We start from the raw sequence: 18,937 nt of genomic DNA, 5'->3' as shown, positions 1-18,937 counted from the left end.
AGTCAACAAAGTACAAAGTGGTGCCGACATGACAAAACTTTACCAAATTCAATTTAGGACTTGTTTTAGATGTATTGAATATGTAGGTCATCAAATTGTCAAGTTTAGCAAAAAAATTGATTGTTGTAAATAATCGTGATAATTTACTTTTGTCCTTTTCTGGCTTGAAAATGATAACTCCACTTCACCTATCACTTGTACACATGTATTACATGCCATATTTCAAGCATGAGCTAAAATGATCAAGGAAAACTTGGAAATTGTCAAAAAACGCACCAAAGTCTTTCCAATCCAACTTTTTGAGTTATCTGTCACATTTTTTGATCCAAATCACCCCATATCTCATACACAGAGTCTGCATCATGCCTAGAACCAAGTTGCAACAAAAAATGCACATTTTGATGAAAAAGTTAATAATCGCGATTATTTACTTTCTTTCCAAAATGGGAAAAAAATAAACTTTGACCTTATGGGACCAAAGAACATGATGTCCCAAGTCCACTGACCAAGTTTGAGCAAATTTGGATCTCAAAATCTCAAAATCTTTTTATATTATCTGTTTTTGAGTTTAAAAGCCTAAATCTGACACTATTTCCACCTAGTGCACTCAATTGAGCCCACACTTCACTCAAAGCACCTAAATGCTATGTATTTCAAGCCTATGATGTCAAAAATGCAAAAAATAGAAAAAAGTAATCAAAATGAAGGGCACCAAGAAAGAAGGTAAAATCACATATCCGGACGCACCTGAAGTACTGACGAGAATAGGATATCATGCTATTGGCATTGCTGACAATTTGCCGCTAGCCCCATATCAATAGAACACATGGATTGTATCTGTGCATTTTTCTCTAAGAACCACACGTTCATCAAAGAGCGTTTATAAGTTAGATGAAGAATCGGCAGAAAGCTCTCACGAAGCTCATAGCAGTGAGAGCTCGGAGAATGAGGAGAGCATGGCCAGAATTGATGAGATGAAGAAGAAGGCAGTGGCTGCACATCAAGTTAAACCTCAGCAAAAGAAGGTGAGGTTTGAAAGGGAAAAACAAACTTATGAAACAAGCCACCAAGATGCAGGTGAGGACCCAAAAAGATTGGTTCCAAGAGAGAGAAGGAGACCCAGAACCAAAAACCTTGCAAGAAAAGAAGCAAAGGACGCCACAGACTTTCTTGAATGCATGTACACAGAGGCAGAAGCCCTAAAGTTAAAAGAAGCTCAAGAACTGAGAGAAAAGGAAGGGAAGAAGCGGCCGAACAACAAAGACAAGCGGAGGCTACAAAAAAAGCGAGACATAGCACTACCAGGAGGAGATGTCTCCAAATCCCAACTCACCCACTACAAAGTAGGCATACCATCCAATGCCAAGTCCTAGCCCATCAACCACAGCTAAACCCAATGAGGGAGAGGAAGCCAAAGAAAAAGAGCCTGAACAACAGGCATCAGCAAGTTTTGAACAACCAAAGCCAACAGAACAAACAGAGGCCACACCTTCTATGACCACCCAACAAGAAATAGTTGAGGCATCTATGAAGCCTCAAGAAGCAAAAGTAGCCGAAGCAACCGCAACGCCTCAAGGAGAAGTAGAACCCCCACCGCAACCATAAGCAGCCACCACAGAACCACCCAAGGAGCCACAAACTAAAATGGCTGAAACATCTAGGCAGCCTATAGAGTCTGAAGAATGGGAGACAAACGACGAAGTCATCAAGCAAGTAAATGAATATGCCAAGCAGATGCAGCAGATGACAAGAAAAATGCGAACAACAGTACCTAGCCACAATGCTAAGGCTAGAGAGCTTGAGCTAGTCATTGATGCTCTACAAGGAGAGTTAGATGACAGGATGAATGTCATTTCAGATCTACAGAGACAGATCAAAGAGCTGAAAGCTGAAGCCGAACAACACCAACTTGCAAAGGAGAAACAACAGAAAGAAATGGAGGAGCTGGGAGAACTTCTATCCAAGTTATTCAATGCATGCAAGACCAAAGATCAACAAATGACAGAGGTAACAAATGAACTACTAACCATGACTCTGTCAGTATAGAAGATCCAAGTGCAGCTCAATGTAGCAAACACATCTCTGCAGTACTCTGAGCAAAGGATTAATATGAGGTAGCCTTTTTGAGACAGATAAGAGAAAATTGTGATGTTGCGTCAATAAAAGGTACATATGAAGTCTATAAGACTTTGGAAATGAACTCGAGCTAGAGTAGAAGCTAGAGCAATCACAGAGAAGAGACCTTGCACCGATGCAAGTCCAAAAAGAGGAGCAAATGCTTAAAGAGATAGCTGAACTGTTAAGTATGGAGCCTGATTTACCCTTGTAATTTTCTGTGGTAAAAGCGCACATTTGTAAGGCCCCCATTATGAGGAGAAGCCATCGTGCGTGAAGGAAAATCACTCACAGGAAACCAAAAATTTCACGGACAAGAATCAGGGGCAACTTTAAAGGCTTCGGGGGTGGAGGCCCCCGAGACTTTTTTTCACCGGAATATTCTTTTTCGCCGGAATATTATGGCCGGACGGCGGCCGGAAAGTGGTCGAAAAACAACCGGTCGGTTGGCCGGTGACCGGTAGTCAATGGCCGATGGCCGGTGGTCGGAGGTCAATGGCCGGTGGCCGGTGGTCGGAAGTCAATGGCCGGTGGCCGGTGGCCGGTGGCCGAATTCAAAAGCGGACTTGTCTTCTCAAGGGCGGCCACACATGGACGGATTGGAGGGTCCGATTTGGACTTATTCGCACAAGGGCGGCTACACATGGCTGTCTCTCATAAGAGAGGGTAGCCCTTTTGGCCTATAAAAGGAGGCCATTTCTACACACATTTCATAGTGTGAAGTTGATGCAACAAGGTGAGTGTGAGGTGGTGAGAGTGAAGCAAGGCGGGAGCTCCGTTAAGGGTATAATCCCTTTGTAAACTACTTCTTGTTTTGAAGTACTAAAGCCATTGAGTGGCTGCTTTCCCGTGGATGTAGCCCACATTGGGTGAACCACGTATATCGTGTGTACTCTCTCTCTCTCTCTCTACTCTATAATCTCGTGTATATAAATCTGTCTCTCTCCATTAAGTAATCTACTCAATTATCTATTTAGCTACGTCTTATTCCTAACAACTGGTATCAGAGCAAGGTTTGCTCGTAGCTAAATTATCTCAAGGAAAGGATTCCTTGAATTGAGTGGGAGTTATGGCGGAGGAAGGGAAGCTCAAGATTGAGAAGTTCAACGGCAAAAACTACCAACATTGGAAGATGCAGATTGAAGACTATCTCTACCAGAAGGACCTCTATTTGCCACTAGGCAGTCTTGCGAAGAAGCCCGCAACAATGGCAGATGAAGCATGGATTGTCCTTGATCGAAAGGCACTGGGAACAATCCGGTTAAGCTTGGCGTCAATGGTGTCCTTCAATGTTTTGGAGATGAAGACCACGGAGGACTTGATGAAGTCACTTGACGACTTCTACGAGAAACCATCGGCATCCAATAAGGTATTTCTTATTAAGCGCTTGTTCAATCTAAAGATGGCAGAGAATGGTTCAGTTGCAGAACACCTAAATGACTTTAACACAAACATAAGTCAACTTCGATCAGTGAAAATCAATTTCGATGACGAAGTGCGAGCTCTCCTTATACTATCATCTCTACCGGATAGTTGGGACAGCCTTGTGATGGCTGTAAGTAATTCTATCTCTGGCACAAATACTCTTAAGTTTGATGATGTTGTGGGTGTTCTCCTAAGCGAGGAAATGCGAAGGAGAAGCACAGGAGAATCATCAAGTGTTGCACTATCAGTGGAAACAAGAGGAAGGCTTAAGGAGAGGTTCAAAAACCAAAAGGGTCGTGATCGCTCAAGGCGGAGCAAGTCACGCACAAAGTCAGTTCTTGAATGTTGGAACTGCGGCAAGAAGGGCCACGTCAAGAAGGATTGTTGGTCCAAGAAGAAGAAGGAGACACAGTCTCAAGACAACAAGCCAACATCGGAGGCCAATGTGGCAGGTAAAGTAGAGCAAGATACTCTAATTCTCTCATTAGACAATGTGTCTAATTCCTGGATAGTAGATTCCGGGGCTTCATTCCATGCGACACCACACAAGAAACATTTCCAAGACTACACCAAAGGTAATTTTGGGTATGTATACTTGGGAGATGATGAAGCTTGTGAGATTGTCTGCAAAGGTAGAGTTTCTGTCAAAACTGCTAACGGAAATGAATGGAAGCTTAAAGATGTTAAGCATGTTCCTTCTCTTCGCAAAAAATTGATCTCTACAGGACAATTGGACGATGAAGGTCACAACATTGCATTCGGAAACAAACGGTGGAAGATCTCAAAGGGATCTTTGGTGGTTGCCAAGGGTGAAAAAGTCGGTACACTTTACTTGTGTACTGTTAGCACGCAACCTTCAACTTGTGCAGCAACTACAGAAGTTGACAGTGCGGTGTGGCACTACCGACTTGGGCATATGAGTGCCAAAGGAATGCAAATCCTTCAAACAAAGAAGCTTCTACCAGGTTTGAAAGAAGTGGACTTAGAGTTCTGTGAAGATTGTGTTTATGGTAAACAAAAGAGGGTAAAATTTCAAAAATTAAGAAATGAAAGAAAAAATAAAAAACTTGATTTGGTTCATTCTGATGTTTGGGGTCCTGCAAGTACACCATCACTTGGTGGCTCATTGTACTATGTAACATTCATAGAAGATGCGACTAGAAAAACATGGGTTTATGTCATGAAGAATAAATCCGATGTATTTTCCATATTTCAAAGGTGGAAAGCCTTTGTGGAGAATGAAACAGGTACCAAGGTTAAATGCCTCAGATCCGACAATGGAGGCGAATATTGCAGCTAAGCTTTTGAAAGCTTTTGTGCTAGCAATGGCATTCGGAGGCAAAGGACAACCCCAAGGACACCTCAACAAAATGGGATTTCGGAAAGGATGAACAGGACAATCATGGAACGAGCACGAAGCATGCGGCTACATGCAGGCCTATCGCTTGAGCTTTGGGCGGAAGCTGTAAGTACGTCTGTGTACTTAATCAATTGGTCACCCTCAACGGCATTGGATGGGGGAGTTCCAGAAGAGGCATGGACAGGTAAACCGGTAAATTATGCATTTCTCAAAGTGTTTGGGTGTGAGGCTTTCATGCACATAGATAGAAGCCTAAGATCAAAGTTAGATGCAAAGTCCAAAAAGTGTTTCTTCATTGGCTATGGAGAAGGAGACTTTGGGTATCGCCTATGGAATCCTGAAGATGGTAAAATCTTAAGGAGTAGGGATGTAATTTTTAACGAACAAAATATGTACAAAGATTACTTGGAAAGAAAACAAACAAAAGAAACAGGTGATGAGTGCATGGAGCTTGAGGACGGTGAAGACTCAAGGACTGCAAACGGTGACAATGTGCAACAACGTCAACCAAATGAGGAGCCTCAACCTATTCCCCAAAGATCTACAAGAGCAAGTAGACCTCCAGAAAGGTTTGTTCCTTCCTTCAACCATCTCTTGATCTCAGATTCTGGAGAGCCGGAATCATATGAAGAAGCTATGCAACATGAATCCAAAGAAGAATGGACGAAGAGCATGCAAGTGGAGATGGACTCACTACATCGCAACCAAACATGGGAGTTGGTTGAGTTGCCTAAAGGTAAGCGGTCACTTCAAAACAAATGGGTGTACAAGCTAAAGGAAGAAGAAGGTGGGAAGAAAAGGTACAAGTCTATGTAGACATGTAGTAGTGTAAATGTGTATACACGCTTCACCAGGGGCACTTTTCTCCCACTGGGTTTTTCCCCCTTGACATCCGGTGTGAAAGGACACCTTATCTCTTAGGGTTTCATATAAGCTTTGTAGCTCTGAGTTTGTAGATACTCTATTATTCCAATACAGAGAGAGAGACTACAGAGATCTCGTACACAAGCTCTGTGTCTTCTCCTTCTCCATCTTCTTCCTACTCTGAGTTGCTGTCTTCCTTCTGTTTCATGTTTAATCATCTTCAACAGTCTAGGCTTGTGGTAAAAAGTTTTTCTCAAAAGAACGGTATTGACTTCAATGAAATATTTTCTCATGTTGTAAAAATGAACTCAATTAGGCTTGTCTTAAGCCTTGTGGCTGCTCATGATCTAAATCTCGAGCAAATGGATGTAAATACGGCATTCCCTCACGGTGACTTAGAGGAGGAAATCTACATGCTTCAACCAAAGGGGTATGAAGTAAAAGGTAAGGAGAAAATGGTTTGTAGATTAAAGAAGAGCTTGTATGGTTTAAAGCAAGCATCAAGACAATGGTACTTGAAGTTTGATCGATGGATGTTGGATCATGGATTCACAAGATGCAACTCGGATCACTGCGTCTACACGGAGAATTTGGGAGATGGGAAATTCATCATCCTAATGTTGTATGTTGATGACATGTTGATTGCAAGTGCTAACATGCAGGACATCAAAGACCTAAAAGAGGAGCTGTCCAAATCTTTTTCAATGAAAGATTTAGGTGCTGCAAAGAGGATACTTGGTATGAAAATATCAAGGGATAGGACGAAGAAGACAATAAAGCTATCTCAAGAAGATTACATCAAGAAGGTACTAGAAAGGTTTGCAATGAAAAATGCAAAACCAGTTTCTACACCTTTGGCTGGTCATTTTAAACTAACGAAGGATATGTGTCCAAAGACACAAGAGGAGATAGCCTATATGTCTAAAGTTCCATATGCTGTAGCGGTAGGTTCTCTAATGTATGCTATGGTCTGGACAAGGCCAGACATTGCACATGCAGTGGGAGTTGTGAGTAGGTTCATGGACAACCCAGGTAAAGAGCATTGGCAAGCTGTGAAGTGGATACTTAGGTATCTAAAAGGGACAACAACAAATGCTTTGTATTTTGGAGGAACTGATATTTTTCTAGAAGGGTATGCTGATGCAGATATGGCAGGTGACAAAGATACTCGAAGGAGCACTACTGGCTATGTGTTCACGGTTGGAGGCACAGCAGTAAGCTGGGCTTCAAAGCTGCAGAAAGTGGTTTCACTTTCTACCACGGAAGCAGAGTATGTAGTAATGACGGAGGCAAGCAAAGAAATTCTGTGGCTTCACAGATTCTTAGAAGAGCTTGGATTCAAACAAGACAATTGTGTCTTGTACAGTGATAGCCAAAGCGCTATCCATCTTGCGAAGAACTCAGCCTTTCATTCAAGGACAAAGCACATTGAGGTGAGATATCACTTCATACGCACTCTTTTGGAAGAGAGACAACTAAAGCTAGGAAAGGTGCATACAAGTGAAAATCTTGTAGACATGTTTACAAAGGTGGTCAACAAGGAGAAGTTGAGCTTTTGCTCATCTTCAATCGGCATTCGAGGGTAAGAAGCCAGAATGGAAAGCAATCATAGGTTTGGTTTGGAGATCGGTCTCCAAGTGGGAGATTGTTAAGTATGGAGCCTAATTTTCCCTTGTAATTTTCTGTGGTAAAAGCGCACATTTGTAAGGCCCCCATTATGAGGAGAAGCCATCGTGCGTGAAGGAAAATCACTCACCGGAAACCAAAATTTTCACGGACAAGAATCAGGGGCAACTTTAAAGGCCTCGGGGGCGGAGGCCCCCGAGACTTTTTCCGCCCCCGAGACTTTTTTTCTGCTGGAATATTCTTTTTCGCCGGAATATTATGGCCGGACGGCGGCCGGAAAGTGGTCGGAAAACAACCGGTCGGTTGGCCGGTGGCCGGTAGTCAATGGCCAATGGCCGGTGGTCGGAAGTCAATGGCCGGTGGCCGAATTCAAAAGCGGACTCGTCTTCTCAAGGGCGGTCACACATGGGCGGATTGGAGGGTCCGATTTGGACTTATTCGCACAAGGGCGGCTACACATGGCTGTCTCTCATAAGTGAGGGCAGCCCTTTTGGCCTATAAAAGGAGGCCATTTCTACACACATTTCATAGTGTGAAGTTGATGCAACAAGGTGAGTGTGAGGTGGTGAGAGTGAAGCAAGGCGGGAGCTCCATTAAGGGTATAATCCCTTTGTAAACTACTTCTTGTTTTGAAGTACTAAAGCCATTGAGTGGCTGCTTTCCTGTGGACGTAGCCCACATTGGGTGAACCATTGTGTGTACTCTCTCTCTCTCTCTCTACTCTATAATCTCGTGTATATAAATCTGTCTCTCTCCATTAAGTAATCTACTCAATTATCTATTTAGCTACGTCTTATTCCTAACATGAACTAAAGAGAGTCAATCAGCTGCTTTGCGAGAGGGACAACCAAAGACACAGGAAGAAGTAGGTCCCTCGGAGCAACCAACTGTTGATATTTAATCAGTCTCTTTTGCTGAGATGGAAACACAACCGACAGAAGAGCTAGGAGGAGAAGAAGATTTTCAAGTACCATTGACTGATGCTGAGCAATTGCCCATGTCCAACTTTCTAAAACTAAGGAAGATGCACTCAAGGAGCAGGTTGCCCATGAGACGGATGTCGAATGGAAAGCAACGATGGATTGGGAGTTGAGAATTCTTAACTCAATCAATGTAACTCAATTCACTCCCAACCAAATCAATGCACAGTGGCATCAACAATCATTGTCATACCCCTAGATCAAAGTGGAGCTATTACAGGTCAAGAGAAAGACTATACAAAGATATGCAGGCAGAAGGATCAGAGCGTGTCTACCCCAAGTGGAGAAGGAGCTGGTTGAACAATAAACCAAGATATCTAATTCTGTTTACAAGAGCACCTGTCGCACTACAGAAAGGCCCAACATTTTGTCATGTACCAAGGGTGAGGACATGACAAGCATTTGAAGCACTGAAAAAGAAGCGGCCTACATGGCTGAACTATCCATGATTGCTAGCTCCAGAGGAGGGAACACCAACAGAGGAATACATGGTGAAAACCCTAACGGGTGTCATGACTTTCTTCAAAAGCCTTTCTGACCTCTCATGTGCCATGCTATATAAGATCTGCACAATGCTGCTCACATGTATCGAAGCTTTTCATGAGCGAGAGCAGGCGGGAGCGCCATGGATGTCTTTGCTCGAAGGCAACAAGGGTCTTTGTTATGACTTAAGTGGCTAGACTTCCGAAGAATTCCTCTATGGCTCTACGCCCGATGCATGTTTTTGCCCTCTAGCAATATGTTAGGGTTTGAGGAAGCATTCTATACGGGTTTTTTCACTTGGTGAATGAAGATATTTGGGCCAGTGATAAGCAACCTTACATCCAGCATTAGGAGAAATGTGGACCTTGCATGGGCCTTGTAAGGAATCCTAAATTTTAGGGATTAAGGCTAATGTTGTGTGGGGTTAAGAGGACAAGGACATTGAAGAAGGTAGTTTGAGTAGGCTTTTCTAGCCTTTTTTTAAGACAAATGTAGGATGTGGACCTAAGGGATTACTTTCTCTCTCTAGCTTTTTTAAAGTGAAGGAAGTATAGGGGTGTGACCATGTCAGCAAAAACATGGTTCACTAAGAGTCAAAATTTGACCTCTTTTAAAAAAAAACTCATTTTTACTTAAAACTCCCTCCCAACATATGTATATATCCAAAAATCATTTTTTGACCCATTTCTTAACCCACAAGCCTAAAAAGTCCATTTTTTCAAAAATTTCCCCCCCAAAAAGTCAAAAATACTTTGTTCTCTCCTCCTCCTCCCTCCTCCCTCCTCTCTCCCTCTTCTCTCCCTCCCTGCCCCTACCTTCCTCCTCCTCCCCAATCTCTCCCTCCCCCCCTCCCTCCTTCTCTCCTCCCATCTTCCTCACTCTCTCTCCCCCTCCCCCTCTATCTTTTCATCCTTTGCTTCCTCATGCAACAGCTGCCATGGTGCTCACGGACATCACAATTTTTTTTCTTCCACCACCACGTACTCCGCACACAAAAAGCATACATATTTGCTTACCCACGTCGTTTGCACCGAAGACCGCATGTGAGGGTGAAAAAAGGTCATCACAGGAACGTTGCGCCGCATGTGAGACCAATGTTGACATTTGGGTGGATGGCCATTTGTACCCTTACGATCCTATAAGCTGCTTCCATCCATCCTTTAATAGCCTTTCGACATTTCTTCAATTTCTTGGGAGGGGAGAAGCAGGCTTGTTAGGCTATTGCAAGCGGTTGTGTATGGGTGCAGGTGCTTCTTTGCATATGTGGATGCACGAATGTCAAGCTCTTCACCTGAAAACGGCGGCAGTACAAGAGAGTGTTGCCTCTTCGGAGAGGGTGGTTGAAACTCTTCAACAAACAATGCAAGAAAAGGAATCCCACATTATGAAGCTTGCCAACACCATCACATACTTGAAAGAAACACCCCTTGGTGCAAGGGAACACAAACGCACGTATTCATCCATTGAAACTCTTGCACATTCGGGTGGAGCATGCAAATGACAAGTGACAGCCATAAGGTGATTTGGTCTTTACTTGCATGATGCATTCTTACTTCACACTATTTTCTAACATTTATTTTTATTGTTTGCTAAAACTTCATCCAGGAGGAATGCAGTGGAACAAGCCAAGATGATCGAGTCAACCTTCTCATTAGTTGTCTCAATACCCAGGATGTGATTTCTATCTTACAATCACCTGGAGGTAAAACACATTAAGAATGTAGTCACCAAGGATTTTATGCGTAAATTGAGAAATGTGGTTAGTGATGATGATGTGCAACAAGCTTGTGATGAGGCTGGAATCAACACCAAATCCTATCAGGCTATTTTCCAACTCCTAAAGGATGCCCTCAAAGAGCATGGCATTGTGAAAAACCTATTTCCTGTTCTGCACAAGGTCAACCTCACAAAGAAGGCCACAAACAAAGATGTGTTCTCCCGCATTGGGACATACCTACACATCGAGGACACAATACCAACTTCCCTTTATGCTTCGTGCACAACAAAGGCAAGTGGAAAAGGTAAGAAACAATCCATAAGACCTTCGGAGAAGGGCTTCCCTTCAACAATGTGGAACAATAAATTTGTGGACCTTAGAAGACTTCAACAAGCCAAGCTTAGATTCTACGAGTTACCTGAAGAAGGTGACACACTATACTTTTTTCTTTTGGTTTTGTTCTTATCATAGACTTTGAAGTATAAGGTCTTGACACTATTTATTTTGTAGTGCTTTGCACAAAGGTCGCTTTTGTGCTGATACTCGATGAGTGTCAAATATTGAAAGGTTTAAGGTTAGAGAGGCTAAGTGTCACTTTAATGAATGAGGCCATTTTGCAAACCAAGCTAAGGGATTCAGTCAAGCCATCTCCCACCCCGTCTTTTAGCATGCAATCAGAGAAAGACATTTGGTGGTTGGGTGCTATTGAGGTGCCCAAAGAGACCAATGGAGTACTTTCATGGATTTTTGAGAGAACTCCATGGATCACAGAAGTAATACACTCCCAAATTGCATGTCAGAAGTTGGAGGTTGAGGGTTTTGGTAGCTATGATGTGGAGTGTCACTTAGGTGGGGACTTGAAGACCATAAAGTGTTTGCTTGACTGCAAACAAGGGGCTTCTTCTCTCATGCCTTGTCCATTTTGCACTCGAGGGTACAAACCTAATGGACAAAAATCACACAAGAGCACTGCAAAGGTCGGTTCCATGCTTCCATGGCAAGGGCATGGAGAATAAGGGTTGGATTGTCGTGATGTCGGAGATGAAGGTAGAGAATGGAAAGCGTCTATTCTGAGATGTCCCATGCTCAATACCCCAGACCGTGATCAAAAGGACCACTCTTGGAATCTAATCTTTCCATTTCCTCTATCAAATGTACATTTTTGTACATTACATGCATTCATGCGCATTTTTGATAGGCTATTGAAGCTCCACATTGACTATGCTTTAACAATGAAACCATTGGAAAAGTTCCAGGAAGAGATTGAAAGAGTGGAGGTACTCTTGAATTCCATTGGCTGTCACAGTGGAAATGTGTCTATCATTGCTGCAAAGAACACAGGGGAGGCCCATGAAATTTCTCAACAAGTGTCAATGAGTGGACAAAAAGCCAGACACTTTTTGAAGAAAGTTTCCTAAGGAAACCCAAGTCGATATGCTGCTCAAAACAGCTCCAAGCAGCAGGCAGGTGACCTTTGGGAGCTTTGGAAGGAGTTATGCAAAGCTACTGTTGACAATGATTCAAATGGTGAGCTTGCAAACAAGCGCACGGAAGTTTGGGCACATTTTGATAAAATGGTCAAGCTTATGGGCCTTAACAACACAACAAAAGAACAACGCCATTCATTTCAAGAAGCCTTGGAGAATTTTACCAAGGTCTTCACCCTTTCTTGGGGTGAAAATAACATGACAAATTACATGGTAAGCCATGTTACGTGGTGAACTTATTACAAGGGTTTGTTTTCATTAAATAATGTGGATCGTTTACTCATGTGAACATCATATCTTGTTTGCGCATGGTGCATTTTTTATGCACAAATATGGATCACTTGAAAAAGGAGGGAAGTGAGGTTCCATATGCCCCCCCCCCGCCACCCCACCCCACCTTCTCACTAGGTAAGAGCCCATTAAGAAGAATAAGACTACTTTGTCCCCTTACATTTTTGAGGGCACTACAACATAACATGAAGATATCGACGGCCATGCTTTTCCACGCGTATATCGACGTAATTAGAGCACGTCGATATACGCGTCGATATAAACGTGGAAAGACATTATTTGCCACGTGTATATCGACGCAAATTCCCATGAATATATCGACGCTGTTTGCGACGCAAAAAAATTTGGGGGAAAAAAGGCAAACCCGCGCGCGTAGGGGCCATTTTCGCCTGCTCAAATCTTGGCCGAAACTTGCTGCACAGGTATTATGTCACTCCCCCCCCCCCCCCCCCCCAACCCCTCTCTCTCTTTCTACATCGTGTGTGTGTGTGTGTAGGAAAGAGAGAGAGAGAGAGAGCGGTCTGTGTGTGTATAGGAAAGAGAGAGAGCGGTGTGTGTATGTGTGTAGGAGAGAGAGAGAGAGAGAGAGAGAGAGAGAGAGAGAGAGAGAGAGAGAGAGAGAGAGAGAGAGCGGTGTGTGTGTGTAGGAAAGAGAGAGAGAGAGAGAGAGCGGTGTGTGTGTGTAGGAGAGAGAGAGAGAGAAAGAGAGAGAGAGAGAGAGAGAGAGAGAGAGAGAGAGAGAGAGAGAAGTGTGTGTGTGTAGGAAAGAGAGAGAGAAATGTGTGTGTGTGTGTGTGTGTGTAGGTTATCAGAGAGAGAGAGAGAGAGAGAGAGAGAGAGAGAGAGAGAGAGAAAATTAATGTATGCGTAGGAAATTAAAATTAAAGAAAGAAAAATTAAAGAGAGAAATGAAATGAAATGTTATATTAACGTCTTCGAAAGGCCAAAGTGACCTATGAGACAAGAAAGTTACAATGTGGTGGATCTGATACAAAGTCAGAGTAAAAAGATGACAAAATGACAAAATAAAATATTATGGAATCCTAAACTGCTAGGTGTGGACTAAACGGCTAAAACAACTTGCTGGGATAGGTAGATCATAGGAGATCCAGCATCTGTCGTTGGCGGATCTCATCAATCTCCTCCATGGTTAGTAGTCTGACCGGGCATTGTGCATGTCGAGCCAAAGTGACCTGGATCGTCTGATGCAGCCTATGACTTCATTTGACCAGCTCAAAATACATTCGAAGCTCAACTCTCATCTTTACACATGAAAGTCCTCTAGGGAGCAACAACAACGTCGTCGTTGCTCTTAGAGACAAGCTTCCTCCTCATAAAAGGTTGGGCGGGGGCTTTTAACAAGCCGTAGGTCAAACGGATAGAAGAAACGCCCAAAATACAAGCCGTTTTTGAAGTCCAGTTGGGTTTTTCTACGGAAAAACGTAAACGGACTTCATAAATGGCTTCTACGTCGTAGGTCAAATCCGGTTGCGTTTTTCTATGGAAAAACGCAAACGGACTTCGGAAATGGCTTCTATGTCTACCGAAACCATCCGTACTTCATTAGGTAGTCTTAAGGCAATGTCAAGAGCGTGTATGGCAAGCCGTAGGTCAGACGGACAGAAAAAACGTCAAATACACAAGCAGTAGGTCAAATCCGGTTGCGTTTTTCTACGAAAAAACGCAGACGATCTTCGGAAACTAATTCTATGCCTACCGAAACCATCCGTAGTCCATTAGGTAGTCTTTAGGCAATGTCAAGAGCGCGTAGGGCAATCCGTAGGTCAAACGGATAGAAGAAACGCCAAATACACAAGCCGTAGGTCAAATCCGATTGCGTTTTTCTACGGAAAAACGCAAACGGACTTCGGAAACTAATTCTACGCCTACTGAAACCATCCGTAGTCCATTAAGTAGTCTTAAGGCAATTTCAAGACCGTGTATGGCAAGCCATAGGTTAAACGGATAGAAGAAACGTCAAATACACAAGCCGTAGGTCAAATCTGGTTGCGTTTTTCTATGGAAAAACGTAAACGGACTTCGGAAATGGCTTCTATGCCTACCGAAACCATCCGTAGTTCATTAAGTAGTCTTAAAGCAATGTCAAGAGCGTGTATGGAAAGCCGTAGGTCAATGGGTTCGAATTAACGCCAAATACACAAGCCGTAGGTCAAATCCGGTTGCGTTTTTCTACGGAAAAACGCAAACGGATTTTGGAAATGACTTCTATGCCTACTGAAACCATCCTTAGTCCATTAGGTAGTCTTAAAGCAATGTCAAGATCGCGTATGGCAAGCCGTAGGTCAAACGGATAGAAGCAACGCCAAATACACAAGCCGTAGGTCAAATCCGATTGTATTTTTCTATGGAAAAACGCAAACGAACTTCGGAAATGGCTTCTATGCCTACCGAAACCATCCGTAGTCCATTAGGTAGTCTTAAGGCAATGTCAAGAGCATGTATGGCAAGCCGTAGGTCAAACGAACAGAAGAAACGTCAAATACACAAGCCGTAGGTCAAATCCGGTTGCGTTTTTCTACGGAAAAACGCAGACGGTCTTCGGAAACTGATTCTATGCCTATCGACTATCCAAATGCACTTGCTCGTCCATGTAGTAGATAAGGTTGTAGTGGCAGGTACAGTCCACAGCCATTGGATGTTCTTTCTAGAGCAGTTCATGAAAACACTTAAGGGTTTTGTTCGCCAAAAAGAGCGTCTAGAGGGGAGCATGGCAGAAGGATGGCTGGTGCAAGATTCTCTTGTATTGACGACCGAATTTCTATCCGTTTCTGACCCAGAAATGCCTCGACTATGGAGCGATGAGGAGGATGCAAGACTGGTGGGAGAGGAGCCGCAAGGGCAAGGGGTGCCGAAGAAAATGAATGACGCCATGCGAGAAAAGATCATGAAGTTCTGTATACTAAATTCAGCGCCGATGCAAAAATGGCTTGAAAGGTACGAAGAAGAGAAAGAGAGACTCAATAGGGAGCGACAGGATTTCAGGCAAAGCCGAACGACTAGAGGTTTACCCTTGCCAGACTATCTCGCTCCTCTACCTGAATTCCCTACAATGGCATGGTTGGACAAGACAGTGAGAGTAGCTCGACAGATAGGAGAACCCATATCTCTAGAAGAGAAAGAGCTGGCTATTGGATGTGACTAGAAGTATCATACATACATGGCACTGTGGTCGCATGGAAAGCATTTCAGAACACAACAAATTGACAGCAGAAGAAACACGTTTGACAGTGGTGTAATGGTTAGTTTCATGCAAAAGAGCAGGGCTAGTGCCAGAGACACGAATGAGAGCACTAGCAACCTAGATTACTGTGGTCTAGTGTCAGATATCCTAAAAGTAAGCTTCAGGCGGTTTGAGATGTTTTTGTTGGATGTGAAGTGGTTCAAGGTGATTACTTCTGGTCGCAATGCAATGGTACGCAGAGATGGAAACAAACTTGTGCAAATAGATTCTACAAAGGTTTGGACAGATGCGAGCGACACATTTGCTCTCCCTGAACATTGCGAGCAAGTGGTCTTTGTACCGGACCCTCGAGAGCGACAGTGGTGGTTTGTGGTTCAGGTTGCTCCAAGAAATAAACAAGTATTTGAAGAGCAAGATCTCCTGGAGGAAAGTCAGTCAGACGACGTCCATACTACTGTGACATTAGATGAGATGGACGAAGGTATGGCAGAGGAAGCTGACAGATATACGAGGGATGATGCAGACGAAGGTATGGCAGAGGAAGCTGACAGATATACGAGGGATGATGCAGACGAGCCAGAATTGACACTTGTAGATGAAGATGCAATGGATGAAGACAATCTGGCAGAACGAGTTGGGGTAGAGTTATGTTTGCAATTAGAGATAGACGATGAAACGGTGCAAGATCTTATCGATGATGCCTCACTCGTCAAGGCCTAGGTCTGTAAGTGTTTGTGTGAAGACGTTGATTTAAAATTAAGCTTAGAGTTAATTTAAACAACTATGTTCTGACGCTTTATTTTACTTTCTTTGTGTAGGACTTTAGTATGGCAGACCAGTTTTCAGATCCCGCTTCTATGAGTGCAGATGCATTCATGGGCTTCGTTACACGAATGACGCCTGCTCAGATGGCAGAGGCTATTCAGTACTGGGTAGCCAGAGGCACGGGAACTACGCCTCCGGGCTTCACACCTGAGGGCCCGACGCCTAGGGGGGGGACACCTATGGGGGGGGTTGGGGGACGCCTATGGGTACGACGCCTGCTTCTCCCATCACGGCCGCTTCGACACCTAGGGGTGGGGCAGAGGCGGGTACGTCCTCATCTCCGCAGCACAGGCGCACTCGTCGATCTCAGCGATTGTCAGGTGGAGGTGGTGGTTGCTGTGGAGGAGGGTCCACAGATGCTTCGACCCCTCCTCGCTCACGACCCCCGTCCTACCCAGGCACACCTCTCGACACACCTCTTGGCACACCTCGGACACCTTGGGGGGCACACGATCCTAGTGCCTCCAAGCTCTATACTGTACGGCCAGATGGTTCTGTTGACATGGATAGAGTCGGGACTGAGATGAGACAGCGGATTCGCCAGCTCATGGAGCTACAGTTTTCGACCAGCATTCTGACGTCTTCGGATCAGTAGAAAAAGGACAAAATCACTTACATAGTGGAGACCATCCTGAGCGAGTACCAGCCTGCTTCGGATTCTGACGTTGTTCTGAGGAGGTGGATCAAGGGTGTTGCACGGGACACCGTGGAACATCGACGAGATGCAGCTCGGAAGGCTTTCAAGACCGGCTCGCCGAAGCCTTCGGGCATCCCACACGAGACGTGGCTGCAGATCAGGGAGGATGAGCGGACAACGGACATGCGGTTCAGACAGTAGCGTGAGGCCGCGCAGATACGACAGATGACCAGGGGGACATCTCATCTTGGTAGCGGAGGCTTCGACACCTTTTGCTATGAGTTTGTGAGTTTCTAATCCAATCTTAACTATGGCGTTTTTAAAAACGCGATGAATCATGTATTCTTATTACTCTGATTTTTGTATAAACGCAGAATCTTGCGATGCATCGAGCCCCGACATGTCAGGAGGAGTCAGATGGATATCGTAGAGGTATCTATGAAGTATTGAATGATCTTGATGCGTCAGGAGAGCCTGTAGACTGGGCGGCCTTACAGTCTCGCTGATCGCTTGAGGTGAGACGTTAATATGTGTGAGTTGATTTAATTAAGTAAGTATATGTGAAGTAATATCAATACTAATTTTGTGAGTTGTCCTATGTGCAGGTTGTGACGCCTAGTCATCAATGGACCGGATTTCATATTTATGCTTTGTGAGACACAAACACACTTCTGTGTCTCCTTTTGTATAGACATATATATATGGTTATGATTATTGTTCAGACATTTATTGTTTTTCTTATGGTTATGGTTATTGTCATTGTCATTGTATATACATGGTTATTTCTCCTATTCTTCTATAGACATAGTTATGGTTCAGGTTTTGTTTATGGTTATGTTTAACTTTCTGGTTATGCTTATGGTTATTGTTAATTTGTTTCTGATTATGATCAAAGTGGTTATATTGGTCGGTTATGGTTTTAAGTTATGGTTATGCTTTTAAGTTATGGTTATGGTTCGTTATGGTCATTGGCCTTAAATCTCATGTGAGATCCTACATGGATAGCATGTGGGAGGCGTATACATGATTTTTTTTTTTGAAAAGTTTATATAAAACGGAAGGGAACTCTGTCAAAATTTCTGCGGTAGCACGGTTGATGTTGGTGCTGCTCGCTTTCTTGGGCAGAGGGCAAGAAGTCTGGCTGTGGTGGCCGTGTCCATCTTTTCACTAGGCACAGGCCAGGCTACCTGCCCTCTACCCAAGAAATTTTTTTTCTGTTATGGTCGTCGATATATGCGTCTATATATCCATCCATATCTGCGTCGCTATCTACGTCTATAACTGCGTCCATATCTGCGTCGCTATCTGCGTCTATAATTGCGTCCATATCTGCGTCGCAAATAAAGCCTTTCCACCCAGATATCGACGCAAATAGCGACAGTTTCACAGGGACGTAGATATCGACGCAGATATCATCTATATCTGCGTCGATGACACCTTTTTTTGTTGTAGTGGGGCATAGAGTGTGTCCACCACCCTCTTCTCATTGGCTGGCCTCTAATTAACCTTAATCCCAAAGGCCCCCTAAAGGGTTCATATTTTTCATAATGGATTTTTTGGCTATTCAACCATTGAGCTTAAAAACAGAGTCACCATGCAGTTCTTGCAAGTTCCTGACAAAGAAAGAAGACACAGATATGAGAAAGCACTCCATGCGCTTAAAGACTACCTCGCCAGTCGTCAACCTGAAGACTACTTCAGTCCATGAAGCTGTGTCAAGGGACGACACAGTCAAGGAGGGGGGGAATGTTAGCAGCAAGCTAACTCGGATATCATTTTTTGGAGCTTTTATTATAAAAACACTTATTATTTTGATGGATCGGGAATGTTATATCTCCTACTTTCTAGATAAACATTGTAATAGATGAGTCGAGGCTACAAGCTTCCAGATCGTATCAACCTGTCTTTAGTTAGAGCTCTCAAAT

This window comes from Adiantum capillus-veneris, chromosome 7 (assembly GCF_014529385.1).
Source record: "Adiantum capillus-veneris isolate H3 chromosome 7, ASM1452938v2, whole genome shotgun sequence".
Lineage (NCBI taxonomy): Eukaryota > Viridiplantae > Streptophyta > Polypodiopsida > Polypodiales > Pteridaceae > Adiantum > Adiantum capillus-veneris.
This window is presented reverse-complemented; position numbering follows the sequence as displayed.